General features: G+C 35.9%; 1 pseudogene; it reads left to right on the top strand.

Annotated features, from left to right (window-relative positions):
- The first annotated feature begins 13,639 nt into the window (after positions 1-13,639).
- On the top strand, positions 13,640-13,910 carry LOC143380791 (eukaryotic translation initiation factor 1 pseudogene; annotated as a pseudogene).
- The last annotated feature ends 706 nt before the right edge of the window (positions 13,911-14,616 follow it).

The following is a 14,616-nucleotide window of genomic DNA, read 5'->3' as shown; positions in this document are numbered from 1 at the left end:
TCATTCTGTTTTACTTTCTGAGGAATCACTAACCATTTTCTACAGTGACTGAAACATTTTCAGTTACCAGTTGGGATTCTCTTTGCTCATACATAGTAGAACACTTTAACAAAAATGTCTAAATAGAGAAATTTATTGTTCCTTCATAAAAATATAGAGGCAGGTTGGGGATTATATGACATTCTGCTTTGTTTAGCAAGCCAGTCTTATTATTTTCAGATGTAAACAGACTATTTTCCACAGCTGCCTATATCTGTAAATTAAATTTTACTGATGTCCAGCTATTCCCATTCATTTATATACTTTCTATTGTGGCTTAGGCATTATATGGCAGAGTTGAGCAGATGACACAAAGACACTCTATCTGCAAAACCAAAAATACTTATTCTTGGCCTTGTTACAGAAAGAAGTTTGCTAAATTCTCTCTTACTCTCCTGGCCTGTCATCTTGGACTTCCTACTAATGGTCCTAGATGGCTTTTTAACTTCCAGTCATCATGTTCTCCATCCAACCATCAGGAGGAAGGAAGAACACAGAGAGGGCACTTTGCTTTCTTTAAAATACTTCTCTGAGGAATCTCAATCACTTTCAATCCTGCTATTATTTCCACATCTATGACTAGCTGTAAGAGCATATTGGAAATTTAGGTGGGTAGGAGCCCTTCTAAAAACTGAATTCTCTTCAGAGGGGAAAAGGAGAAAAGGCATGTTCTGAAAGACTAGATAGCTCTAGCACAGAGTCAGTATCTATTAAAGAAAAGACCATTAGCCTAGATATAGCCCTGAGCCTCAATCTTTTGCTTTTTATTAAATTTATTTATTCTAATTAGGTATATAGGAATTCGAATGCATTTTGATTTATTATACACAAATGCAGCAAAATTTTTTACTTCTCTGGCTGTACATGATATAGCATCGCATCATATGTGCAGTCATACATGTACCTAGGTTAATGATGTCCATCGCATTCCACTTTCTTCCTTGCCCCCATACCTCCTCTCCCTCCTTCTCCTCCCACTTTGCCCAAAGTTTCTCCATTCTTCCCATGCCCAGCCCCATTAGGGCCAGGGATATAGCTCAGAGATTGCCTCGAATGCATGAGGCTCTGGGTTCCATTCCCAACACCACACACACACACACACACACACAAACACACACACACACACACACACACACAAAGATCAACCATAGCAATAGTTAAAAATACAAATAACATTTCTCACTTCTAATCCTTGACAATCAAAACCCCTAGACATGGCTCAGGAAAATGAGTCTCAGTCTTCTGGGAACTATAGAATCTGGATAGGCAGAACTCTTCAGGACCAAGCAAAGACTCTAAGAACCAATTAGAGTTCTTCTTTCTCACCTCAAATATCTCACAGCAATTAGAAATATGTAGATCAGTAATAAATCTCTATCTTCCTTTATAAACTGAGTGATTTCTAAGTTCACTAGGTCTCATTTTCTGCTTAATTTAAAAGACTGATTAAAGTTTTACCTCTCATAATTGAGATCAATGTAGCATAATCTCTTGTTCTAATTGGATTTTCAAGGGTTTGCATTTGGAAAGGAATTGAAATTCAGGCAAGTTATCAATGGCACACTTTTTAGGATTGTGACAACCAATAGATACTATTTTTATGAATGGGAAACACATTAAACGTTGTTTCTACATGAGTTTTAGCCAAAATAGCCATAGAAGAAGTAAGAATGAGAAACTTAAGCATATGTTTTAATATGGGCCTAGACCCAGGGGTGTCAGAGTAGAATGTATGTATACTTGCATAAGGCACTAAATAAATTTAAGAGAAAATGTGTAGTATTTCTTTCACTTGATTTTTTAAAAATTTGCCTACAAAAAATGAAATAAATATGATATTGTTTTTCTGTGAATTTTCAAAAACCTGAGTATAAAATAATGGGATAAATTAATTAAGCATGCATTTCGTATGTATGAAGTCCATCACTAGGTTAGAAAAAAAAAGAGTAAAGAATATTATATTTCAAATATAATGGAATATATATATAATGGGAATAATAATAATAATAATAATAATAATAATAATATATAATGGGAATGGAACCACCATTTGACCCAACTATTCCCCTTCTCGGTCTATTCCCTAAAGACCTAAATAGAGCATGCTACAGGGACACTGCTACATCGATGTTCATAGCAGCACAGTTCACAATAGCAAGACTGTGGAACCAACCTAGATGCCCTTCAATAGACGAATGGATTAAAAAAATGTGGCATTTATACACAATGGAATATTACTCTGCATTAAGAAATGACAAAATCATAGAATTTGGAGGGAAATGGATGGCATTAGAGCAGATTATGCTGAGTGAAGCCAGCCAATCCCTAAAAAACAAATGCCAAATGTCTTCTTTGATATAAGGAGAGTAACTAAGAACAGAGTAGGGACGAAGAGCATGAGAAGAAGATTAACATTAAACAGGGACGAGAGGTGGGAGGGAAAGGGAGGGAGAAGGGAAATTGCATGGAAATGGAAGGAGACCCTCAGGGTTATACAAAATTACATACAAGAGGTAACGAGGGGAAAGGGAAAAATAATACAAGGGGGAGATATGAACTGCAGTAGAGTGGGTAGAGAGAGAAGAGGGGAGGGGAGGGGAGGGGAGGGGGGTAGTAACGGATAGGAAAGGCAGCAGAATACAACAGACCCTAGTATGGCAATATATAAATCAATGGAAGTGTAACTGATGTGATTCTGCAATTTGTAAACGGAGTAAAAATGGGAGTTCATAACCCACTTGAATCAAAGTGTGAAATATGATATATCAAGAACTATGTAATGTTTTGAACAACCAACAATAAAAAAAAAAAAAAAAGAATATTATATTTCAAATAAATGGGCTCAGAAGTTTATTGGTTTATTCACATCAATGTCATTCTGTTTCCAAACTGTGCTCATATTTGAGCAGAACAAATGGGAACTTTTTATAAGACTTGCAAAACTCCAATGTTTAGTTTTCTTTGCTTTTTAGGCTTTTTATTTTTTAATTTTTTCTGATACCAGGGATTGAACCCAGGGGCACTTAACCACTGAGTTATATACCCAGCCCTTTTTTGCATTTTAATTTAGAGACAGCGTCTCACTAAGTTGCTGAGGGCCTCGTTAAGTTGCTAAGGCTGGCTTTGAACCTGGTGTCCTCCTACCTCAGCTTCCCAAACTGCTGGAATTATAGGTACGTGCCACTACGCCTGGCAGCTTTTCAATTTTTAATATGTTTGATGTAACTATCACTCTGGTTGTATAGTCCTTTGTTTTGATAGATGCATGGATCATATGACTTCTGCCACAATCAAGACACAGAATTCTTCCATCACCCCCCAAAATGATCTTGTTATATCACTTTGAATTCATTCCTCGTAGTTCCCAGGGTAGGTAGCCTGGGAGTTTTTCTTATTAAATTTAGCATAATTCATTTAAGATTCACCCATATCAACACACATAATAATAACCTTTTCTTTTTACTGCTGAGTAGTATTTACTCATATAGATAAAAATTCATTTGTATATCCATCCCAAATTGAAGGGCTTTTCCGTTGTTTTCACTTTTATCAGTTATGTATAAAGACTGTCTAAACATGTACAGATTTTCACATGGACATACATTTTTATTTCTTTGGAATCAGTAGTTAAAATATATTGCTGGATCATTAGGGTAAAAGTATTATTAATTCGATAGGAAATTGCCAAACAGTTAGAGTGCCGTTTTGCTTTTGTACTAGCAATTTATGAATGTCCCAGTTACTTCTCTTCCTCCCCAGTTCTTGGTAATGTCAGGATTTGGATTCTCCTCTCCTGCTGTCCCCTAACTTCCTTTCCTCTGTCTTCTCTTTCACTTTCAGGTTTCACTATTGGGAATCCTTTTAATTGGCTCTGACACTCCTTTGAAATACATGAATCAAGGTGCTTTCTAAATAACTTCATTACTTTCTGGCACTTGAATATGTTTCAGCCTCATTTTATATATTTCCTGTCCCAATTCTAGATTCTTGCCCATTTTAAATTGGTCTTTTTATTTTCCTGTTTTTGAGTTTTAACAGTGTTTTTTTTTCCTTTGATAATGTCTTTAACAGAGAAAGAATTTTAATTTTGATGTATCCTTTGTTCATGGGTCATGCCATCAGTGTTCTAAGAACTCTTTGCTCACTCAATATCACAAATATTTTCTCAATTTTTTTTTGCAAAAACATTATGATAGTAATTCTACATACTTAGGTATATGATTTACCAAGATATTTTAAAATTTCTATATTGTAAGGTGTAGATCAACGTTTGTTTTGTATATATGAATATTCAATCATTCCAGCATCATTTCCTTAGTAGATTTTTCCTCGTTGAATCATATTTAGAACCTTTTCAAAAATTAGCCATATGTGTTTGAGTCTATTTCAAAGTTCTCTATTTTGTACCATTGATCAGTGTGTTTTATTTTTCATCTTTATCACTACACTGTCTTAAATACTGCAGTAAGTATTGAAGGTATTTGTGTGAGTGTTCTAGGTTTTATTTCCTTTTAAAATTCAAAATGTATTGGCTGCTCTAATTTCTTGTATTTATTTGTAAATCTTACAATCAGTTTTTCAATATCATTAAATATCCTTTTAGGATTATGATTTAGAATATGTTTAATTTATAGATAATTCCATGGAATTTGACATTTTTAACAAAATTTTCTTCCTATCCATGAAACTAGTATATATTTTTCTCCAACTTATTTATTTATTTCCATTTCTTTTACTTTTTAACCTGAAGGCTCATTGCCTGGAATCAATCCAGCACTAGCTTTCATCTTATTAGTACTGTAGAATTAGGTGCTAGAATAGCCCCCTGATAATCCTCACTGCTGATATTGTCCATGTAATAATTATCTACTTTTTAATTTTATGAACATATTTTGCATTCCATGTCCTCTAAGTGTTACATACTATTTTTTGGGAAAAAAATTATTTTTGCCTTCTCAGTCAATGTTTATTATGGAGACTTGTCCAAAAACTTCCTTTAAGAAGTCTATAGTTATTGGACATATTTATTTTTTCAGTATTTCATAGGCAAAAGCTATATGTCACAAATATTGAATACTGAATAAAAGCCTGAGGACTAGATGTGTCTCTAAGGTCCAGTATTTTATCATTAATATCTATGGCTCATTTACAGGTATACTCCTCCAACTGCTTTTCATGGGTTGTAGGTTTTTATGATGATGATAGAGGGTGGTGAAGAATAATAAAACAGGGAAGTATTTTGCAATGTCACTGGAGTCTAAACTTTTGGCAAAAAGAAATTAACTCACTTGAGTTAGATATCAGACATGCATTCTTTCAAAGCCAGTTATTGTAGGGCTGGGAGTCTTATAAACATTATTATACCACCTGAGATTTCTGTGCAAAGATATCTTTTATATGTTATCTTAAAATCTCAGTGAGGTAAGCTATAAATGAAGGGGAACAAGTAGTTGTAATGATAGCTAGTAGTAATGCCCAGAATCTTCTGACATCAAATAACTCAATTTCTAACACAATTCTGTGTGAGTGAGGATATGAATCATGGATACGTTAATGTTCTTTCCCATAGTCACACAAAAAACATAAAGCTAGATCTTACTTTTTCATCTTCTTTCACTATAATAAACTACTTCTTGTATTTTCATTTAAAAATAGTCTTGAAGATTCAAGATCTACAATAATCATGAAACACATGTAGAACAAACTAGACATCTACTCATTTATGTAGCAGTGTATCACACAGTTATAATATTTAACTGAACTTCTGGTATGTATCAGGCACAGTTTCAGGCCCTGGAAGAGCTAATGAGCAGACATAATTTCCTGCTGTTATATGGCATGAAATCTGATAAGAAAGACTGAGCACAAATGCAGTAATTAATTAAGCATTTACTGTATCAGATAAAGATAAATGCTATGGAAATAGGGAAGAAAAATGTGGAGGGGAGGATAGTAAGTTTTAGAGATTATATTTTTAAAATTAGGTGGCCAATAGAAGGTTTTTCTAAGAAGGAGAAATTTGAATAAATTACTGAGAAGATAAAGGAGCAAGCCCTTTGGAAGTGTAGAGAAAAGAATTTGTAGACTGAGGGAGAAGTCAGCAGAAATGTGTGTGGTCCCCATACACCTATTTTGTTGAAGGACTAACAAGAAGGCTCTTTGTGCTCGAATAAAGGGAGTGGGAATGCACACAGTGAGGAAGAGTTGGAGGAGGTGTCATAGGTGAATAGGGGGTGGTGAACTCATTTATATGACTTTTTTGGGCATTGTAAGGCGTTTGTGTTTCTCTGAGAATGAATAGAGAAGATGGATCTGAGCAGAAAGCAGACTCAGTTCTTAAATTGATTCTGTTCTTAAATTGATTCTTAAATTTTTGGCTAAAAGTCAAGTGGGGGGAAGAAACTTTGATCAAATAATCGTGAAAATGAATATAAAAGCAAAAGTGATAGAGGCTAAAATGAGAACCACTCAAGTGGATCAGGGTTAGTTATCAAATAAACACTGATATTTGATCTTGGATCTGAGAGATCAATAGATGTTAACTTGCTAAACAATATAATGTTAATGGTGATGTTTTATTGAGTGTTGCCTTCTAAGCAGCTGTGTTTTCAGCACTTACCACTGATGAGCTCATTTTATCTTCACAGTAATGCAATAAGCGACACATGGTTTTCATATTTTGTAGGTGAGGAAGCTGAGGAACACAGAGATCAAGTAATTTGCTCATTTACTATTTGGTAAACAAGAAGAAAAGGGATAGGAAACCAAGAAAACCTATCACAGCAATGCTACTGATCTTACATGGAAAAAAACCCTCCTGGATCTTCACCTAGGAAATTCCCTTACCACTCTTGCTATTGGCTCTAGCTGTCATATTTCAATGCTTGCCTATGATTTTCTCTACTTTGTATCCTTTTCTCACCTTTCCCATCATCGTAGATGATTTTTATGAAATTCTGAAGAAAGGATGATCATTCAGGGACCTCTATTTGGTAAATAATTGTTCATTATCATATGGCATCTTTTCCAATTGAGAAGAGTTTTCAATAAATTGTTTATGTAATTTCATGTTTTTTGAACTTTAATTTTGGAAATTGATTATAAGTCCATAGAGGTTTGAGCAAAGTAAAATGCAAATGAGATGATTGCTTATTTATGTCTCATATATTATTGGGCACAAAGTCCTGCAATAATATATACCAGACATAGAACAAAACAGAAAGGGATTCAGGAGTAAGAAGAAATCTCTCAAAAATCACTAGTGATCTACACTTATTCTTAACAAATCTATTGACTGTTAAGTCTAGGTTAATACTCAATAAAAACTATTATTTATTAACACTGCTTTATAGTATTCGAAGTAGCATAGGGGACAGTTAAAGAGTAAGTAGATAATTGAGTACCAAACAAGCATGAAACTCCAATAGGAGATGTTTGGGTGCAAGAACAACCTGAGATCTAAGAAAAGAGGTGAAATATTTAGTGCAAAATGGAAGATGAACACAAAACAATTAAAAGAGAAAATGCCAGCCAAGTTGCTTTCTGCCATTACCCCTTCAGTTCTCTGTGGTGCTTGTGAGGCAGAGCTTTCCTATGGACAGGTTATCCATAACACCTGGAAAATGTGAACTGCACAGGACAAAAGGATAATTCCTGTCCTTCTTGGCTCTTAGATTACTAGCCAATTGGATGTTATTAAGTCTCACAGGAGAGTTCACTGCTTCTGCCCTGGGCCTGCTCTCAGCTTCACTAGCACTCTATCTAATGCATCCCTTCTTTGGGGTAAAAATTTCCTGTTGTTTAAAATGAATAAATTGAACCTAACTGTTTCTAATACTCTGTACTTTATGTCCTTCCCTGTCTTATGTACAAGTAGAATTCTGTGCAGAGGTTGAATTTTTCTTTTTCCTTCCTCTTGAAGAAGTGTAAATTTACTTGTGCCCATCTGTGATGCAGGACTGCTCTATGCAGTCAAATGTGCTGCATGGAAGGTGGCTATTTCTGAGGTTTAGTGTTAAGATGTTATAATCCCAAATACAATACACTTCAAGTAACGCAGGTTTAGTGATAAGATGTTATAATCCCAAATATGACACACTTCAAGTAACACACCAATAATACAGGGATTATTTCACTCTCCTAATAGTTTATAATTCTTGGCCTGACAATTTCTTTTGTCAATTTAGAGATTTTAATTCATCTGAAATTGATTTGCTTTTCAAATTGATAAGATGTAGATGTTTTATTTGAATCATTTTCTTTCTTGAAAATAAAATAATGGTATTTCTAAGAGTTGGTGGAATCTTTGGTCTGGTGGAATATAATAACATATTAACAATTGGCTTTGAAATGTGGTATCCAGTAGTGTAAATATTCGTCCCCTCTAATGCTATGTTCTGGGATTAATAAGAATACGCTGTTTCCAAGAATGGAAAGTATTTATTTGGAGCCTGGCTACATTTGAAAATGAGTTTCACAGTCCAGCCAAGTTTGCCATGTTTTCTACCAAAGGATAATTAAATGGCTTCACTTTTAAGATTGTTTTTGCATTGCTTCTAGATGAAAACTGCCCCTGCATACCACTCATCCCCATGTTTTTAATTCATAAAAATGCCATTTGTACAAATAGAGCAAAGGCCCAAGGGCTTCTAAATGAGGCTGTTAATAGGAGTTGTCAATTAATTTCAGTGCATTGAATGAAATATATTATGTGCTTAATGATCTTTAATGCTCTCAGCTCAATCATAACAAAGAATCCAACATATAGATTTGTAGCAGCTAGTGGTCTCCATTTTTCTCTTCTTTTTAAAGTAGAACTTTTGTTTAATAAAAGCTGCTGAAACAATGGTTTTCATGCCCTGTGTGTATTCCTGAAGTTTCTGGAAAGAAACAAACACGTGGCAGATACATTTTTCAAGGTTTTAGTACATATTTGGTGGAAAACAGAGAATAGGTTAGGTTCCAGCAAGTGATGGAGAGAGTAACATGATGTGATGTTGGGAGTTTGTGGCTTTAGCATTGGTTTCTGTGGCAAATGACTTTCCTATAGTTACAGCAGAATGTGAGCAATATAGGAAAACACCTATAGGAAAGATACCTGCACATAGACTTAAAAACTATGAACTATGATTGTGCCAAATATTAGAGGGGTAATATAAAGTGAGGGAAACAATAGAATATTATACAAGAAACAAATATGAGAGATATAAAATTCCCTGAAAAGACTAAAAAATAATTGTGCAGTTAGTATGAAAAAGGTAGAGTTACTCTTTAGAGAGTCCTGAGCCAATTTCTTATTTACTTGTAAACCAAAATTTAGATCTTTCCTTTTAGAATACACTAGTATAAGTGTCACATGTCTAATGCAGTTAACTGTCAAAAGTAAAAAATAAAAATAAAACATCTGTTGTATAGCGCACATACATGATCCTCAAATATAGGAGGCCTTTGTCAATATTAAAAAGATTTATCAACTGAGTTGTATAAGATATTGTGTGGCAATTTCTAGCAGGGCTTCTAGTTCAGCATAATAAATGAGTAGCTATTTCTCTCCTTTACTTCAAAATTACCTCTGAAAGAAAAAATAAAAGATAAGTCATTCATATCTGTGCCAAGAATGGGAAGTGAGAACATCAGTAGATTAGAGATTTGACAAGTTTCTGGAAGGTGGAGAGTGGATTGAATCATGGTAGGCAATTTGGAATGACCACAGTCCAGTCTGGCTGCTGAAGGATGTTGTACAAGTAAGAACTGGCAAAGCCACCAGGTAACCACAGACCAGAATTCACAGCTTGACAGATTATGAGTAGTAGTGATGACAAAGACTAATAAATTAAAGAAATGTCTATCTGGAAAGATTTCTTCCAAAATATGATTAATATTACAGCAAAGACACTTCCTTCAAAAAAAAATGAGGAGGAGGAGGAAGAGAAGGAGGAGGAGGAGGAGGAGGAGGAGGAGGAGGAGGAGGAGGAGGAGGAGGAGGAGGAGGAGGGAATAAACAGCTTAGAGAAATTCTGGTACCATAGGAAAACTTTCCTTATTTTGCTTTTAGAGTAAGAAGTGGGAGAGTTGAAGAGGTCAAACCTGTGTTTTCTACACTCAAATAACCTATCCTGAAACCTGGCAATGTGATAGACCCAATCTGCAATTGGCAGAAATTATACTGCTCAGGTAAAGATGGCTGACAAATGAACTAGGACTTCTCAGATGACAAAGATGACTATCTTCCTGCTCCTAATTCATACATATGGATAGGCAGACATGTTAGGGCATTACGTTGTTAGAGTAACAGAATACATACATCCCTTTTAAAACAACATTGGATTTTGACAATTACTAAATAAATAACAACAACGAACAAGAGAAACATATTCCCATTTTGTGTAAGACTAGGAAATATAATGAATTACAATGTATGAAGATTGGAATATAGGATGGAGTGGAATCTAGCATAAAAACTTGAAACAAATGAAAGCAGAACAGAACTCCTTAGAAGGAAATAGGAATAAATATTCCAATTCAAGCAACATGCAACTGCAAAGCTTCAGGTGGAGAATATCAGGTGCTTCATGATTGATGTGAGAAAAAAAAAAAAAAGAATAGTGTTACCTTAGACTAAATGGAGAGAAGTGATGGGAGGGGAGGGGAGGGGATGAGGGGATAGGAAGGATAGTAGAATGAAATAGACATTATTATTTCACTGTGTATATATGTGACTGCATCACCAATATGATTCTGCGACCTGTACACTCAGAAAAATGAGAAATTATATCCCATCTGATTCAAATGTATGATATGTCAAGGTCATTGTACTGTCATATGTAACTAATTCAAAAAAATTTAAAAAGAATATCAGGTACTTGATGGCGAGATGGGGGGTAGGGTTAGATCAGGGTAATTTAAGGTCTTCTTTACATTCTCATATCTCATTTGTTAAAATGAATTCTCTTTCAAAGCCCAATAAATATTTAAGTCCTAAAAAAAAAGAGTGGATATGCCTAGCTTGACAAAAAGGAAAATCATGTACTACAACTGTATAGAAAAATTTGCAGACTGAAAAGTATTTTTTTTACCTCTGGTGATGGCAGAACAGTTTGGTATAGAACATTTTCTTTATACATAAACAAAAAAAAAAGGACAAAGTGAAATCTAATTAAAGAGACATTGGTAAATTTCCCAGATTTTTAGTTGAAAACTTCCGAAGATGATGCTATAGTATGAATGGGTGTCCCCCCAAATTCTTGTTGAATCCTAATCTCCATGGGGTTTTGAGAGGTAGACGTTTTGGTAAGTGATTTAGATATTTCTCAAAAATGGGATCAATGCCTTTAAAGTAGATTGAAGCGTGTTTGGTGTGCTGCTTCTGCCACGTGAAGGCACAAAAGCAAGGTGCCATGTCTGAAACTTTTATTAGACACCAGATCTACTGGGGCTCTGATGTTGGACCTCCTAGATGCCAGAAACAAAAGCAATTAGTTTCTCTTATTTACAAATCATCCAGTCTAGATTATCTTGTTATAGCAGCCTGAATAGACTAACACCAAAAAAAATGAAGCTGTAGGGAAACCTGATTTTCTTTTATTTGCCCTAAACCTCAGCCTAAAGCCCAGATGCACGTCATCTGAGGTCATGTGGCAATTGGCCCTACATCACTGCCTGACAAAATCTGAGGCTAACTCCTTTTGTAGCAGGAAAATATCATAAAGAACTTCAATTTAATTGTTTGCTTTACTTCAAATTAGATCAGTTATCCATTACAAATCCATAATTTTGTTCTCTTTGAGGACTGTGACAATACTACCTAAAATTACAACACTTTCTCCCAGATTTGCTTTATTTTTCTACTTAGGCTTTGCTGATAGCACATCATACACTTTCATTTTTAGATGGTTTTCTGTCTCTCTCACTACAGTGTACACACTGGGAAAGCAGGGGTCATTTGTTTGTTACTGTATCTAGGTCAGTGCCTGGGCTGGAATTATTTGCCAAATAAAAAATATCCATTGCCATTCATATGATATGCCATTCATGTGGTTACAGGACTTGAGAGAAATACATCAACAGTCTAACAGTGATTACATCTTAGTGGGAGACTGAAATTTGGTTCCAAAGGGTTTTTTTTAAAAATTTCCCATGTATTCTACCATTGCCTCATATTATTTCTGAAAGTGTCTTATAAATATATTGTTTTGTTGAAAGCCACTAAAATAGAAAATATCACATTTTTCCCCCTTACAATTTCAATGTTCAAACTCAGAAATAAATTACAAAAAATTACATGTGATCTTTTGGTACAATCATGCTGGTATAATCACATAATCTTCTGTGTTCTCCATTTTGACACACTATAAGCTGGCCAGGTTATATGACTGTGGTGACGGCACAGAGCCAGGTTAGCCAGACTGCAAATTACTCCCTCCAGCCTGTTCATACAGTCCAGGATTCTATTATGTTGCACAATGCCTCAAAAATACAGACACTGTTAAGACAGAAAGAGGCTTTGTTCCTGACATCTAGTTCATGCGCTCCTATGTGTTCTAACATCCAATATCCATTTTTCTCCATAGGGATTGAGCATTGCAAAATATTTAATTTAATTGAAAATAAAACCTGTAATTAATAACCAGTGATTGATCATATTTAATGTCTTAGCAATAGATGGCTACTGTAACTTCATTGAATGGCTATAATTATAGCATACAATAGAAGAACTTTATGTTGGGAGTGGACCAAAACGTTGGAATAGAGAAATTCAATTTCCTGTTTGCTCCAAGGCATGAAAACAAGAAAGCAGACAGGCAGCTTCTCAGCAAGGGAATCACGAATTCTGATATTCTTATTAATGGACAAATGCACAAGTTTCTTCTGAGTGTTAAGGAGACCATATCTTGTCACCTGTGGAATGTTATGTGAGCAACATTACCAGCAGTGGAAGAGATAAGAATGTGTTGCAGAGAGGTCTGGGCAGTGCCCCGGGTGTGGAAAATAGCAGGAGCAAGAAGGTAAGCCCTTGGAGCAGTGATGGGGTAGAGATGGCAGCACTCAAGTGACTATAAGGAATCCACAGAGCAGACTAAAGCAGATAGTATTGAGAGAGGAAATTCCCCACCTGAAGAGTCTGACCAGGCAGTAACATGGCCAGTCATGGAGAGGGAGATACGAGTCATGGCAGGAGAGGTGGAATCTTCAGAAAAGTGGGTCTGGACAAGTAGAATCTGTGGGTGAATGTCCCAATTCTGCGGCAGCAGTGGGAGTTACTGGGGTGAAGTTTTGGGATGAAGGTCCCTCAGGTCTCACCTGTCAAGATCAGAGGGGCTGAACTTCAATGGACATTGGGGACCAGAACACCAGGTGTGCAGCTTTCAGATTCCCTTTACCACTTTATGGAACAAATTTTGTGAGTCATTGAATTCATGATGGCATCTTCACTTAAGAATTATGATGGCCCTGTCACTGAGCCACCATAGAAGACTCAGTATCCTTCCCCTTGAACTCCCTGCTTCCCAATGCTGTATCCCCAATCCACCTTCTCCCACAGCTGCTTTCTGAAGAGGAAGTTTCATCGGTCATTTCCACCAGGGAAAAGGAATTGTTCTGTATGTTCACTATCCAGAACCTGCACTTTCTCTACCCCTTTGCTGATGCAAGTAAGGATGAGGATCTACTTCCTGCTGGCACAGAAGATTGAATCTATAAAAAAAAAAAAAATCAACAGAAACTAGTGAAGGCATTTAAGGAGAAATTTACCTGCAGTGGTTCTGTAATTGAGAATCCAGAATATAGAGAAGATATTCAGCTGCTAGGTAAATAGCACAAGAGCAGATATTGGACCGATCAAGGATGATCAGCTGAAGGTTCATGGGTTTTAAATGTGTGTGGCTCACTGAAGCTTAAGTGAGGATTTCCTTGCAATGAGTACAATTTCTCGTGTCCCTTGTCACAAGTTTAAAGCTCTCACAGCTTGTTTTATGTAACCATTTTGGATCCACTATGAACTTGGGACTAATATAACTCCTTCATGCAATAAACTGAAAAAAAGCTATGCAGTCTAGTCTTGAAGTTTCTCATTTAAACAGACGTCAGGCAATAGGTGCCTAGCAGTGTCCACCCTGAAACAAAACAATAATATGATGTTTCAGCAAAACCCAGAGACCCAAGATCACAGGCATCTGTTTCTGGCCAGAAGCTCCTTAGCTCTCCCTGAGCAGAGTCCCCTGCCCTAAGAGTGTCATGATCTGAACAATAAAGAGAGGATGGGATAAGGCAACAACAGCAGCTGTACCACTAGAGGAAATTTTTGGTAGTAAAAAGAGCTCATAGTGTCTCTAACCTGATCAGGTGGGCAGATTTCAGAGACTACCTTCCTTCCAGTGAGATGATGCAGCATCTGGCTCTCCACCAAGGTCTTCTTTTGGACTAGACATATTCTAGCTAAGGGGCGTCCAAAACACCAGAATGTGAAGCCAGCCGAATATTGATACTGGCGTTGAGAATCAGGTTTGAGTCCCGTTCTCCAAGGTGCTGAAGATTGAACACCCAAGAAACACTGAGGCAACGCAAAATGTTTTATTTAAA

This window comes from Callospermophilus lateralis, chromosome 14, assembly GCF_048772815.1.
Source record: "Callospermophilus lateralis isolate mCalLat2 chromosome 14, mCalLat2.hap1, whole genome shotgun sequence".
Taxonomy (NCBI): Eukaryota; Metazoa; Chordata; class Mammalia; order Rodentia; family Sciuridae; genus Callospermophilus; species Callospermophilus lateralis.
The sequence above is the reverse complement of the archived record's forward strand: the minus strand, read 5'-3'. Positions and strand labels throughout refer to the sequence as shown.